The sequence below is a fragment of the Arachis hypogaea genome, chromosome 7 (assembly GCF_003086295.3).
Source record: "Arachis hypogaea cultivar Tifrunner chromosome 7, arahy.Tifrunner.gnm2.J5K5, whole genome shotgun sequence".
In the NCBI taxonomy this organism is placed as follows: Eukaryota; Viridiplantae; Streptophyta; class Magnoliopsida; order Fabales; family Fabaceae; genus Arachis; species Arachis hypogaea.
The window spans coordinates 28,105,260-28,105,994 of NC_092042.1; positions in this window are offsets into that span (position 1 = coordinate 28,105,260).

Below are 735 nucleotides of genomic sequence, written 5' to 3' on the forward strand. Positions count from 1 at the left end.
AAAATTCAAAGACTCAAAGGACTCAAGAACATAAAAAGAACACCAAAAATTGGAACAAAATTTAAACAAAGAAAAATTATTTTCGAAAAGATTTTAGAAAGAAAGACTCAAAGGAGCAACCATTCACAAGAACATAGACACATTCAACAAATGCAAGGATTAAATAGAGAAAAACTAATTTTTTTTATGACAAAAACACAAAGGACACCAAACTTAAAACATGCAACTAGACTCAACCAGAAAACTCTAAAGATTAATAAAGAAAAATAGTAAATTTTTTGAAAAAATTTTTGAAAAGAAAATAAAAGACTCTGACCCAAAAGACAAAATTTTCCTAATCTAAGCAACAAGATGAACCGTTAGTTGTTCAAACTCGAACAATCCCCGGCAACGGCGCCAAAAACTTGGTGCACGAAATTACAATCACAGTTTTGCAATTCCGCACAACTAACCAGCAAGTGCACTGGGTCGTCCAAGTAATACCTTACGTGAGTAAAGGTCGATCCCACGAAGATTGACGGCTTGAAGCAAGCTATGGTTATCTTGTAACTCTTAGTCAGGAGATTATCAATGAAAAGGGTTTTGTTTGCAATAAAATAAAAGAACATGAAATAAAAGGTACTTGTGATTCAGTAATGGAGAACAGGTTGAGGTTTTGGAGATGCTCCATCTTCTGAATCTCTGCTTTCCCACTGTCTTCTTCTTCACGCACGCAAGGCTCCTTCCATGGCAAGC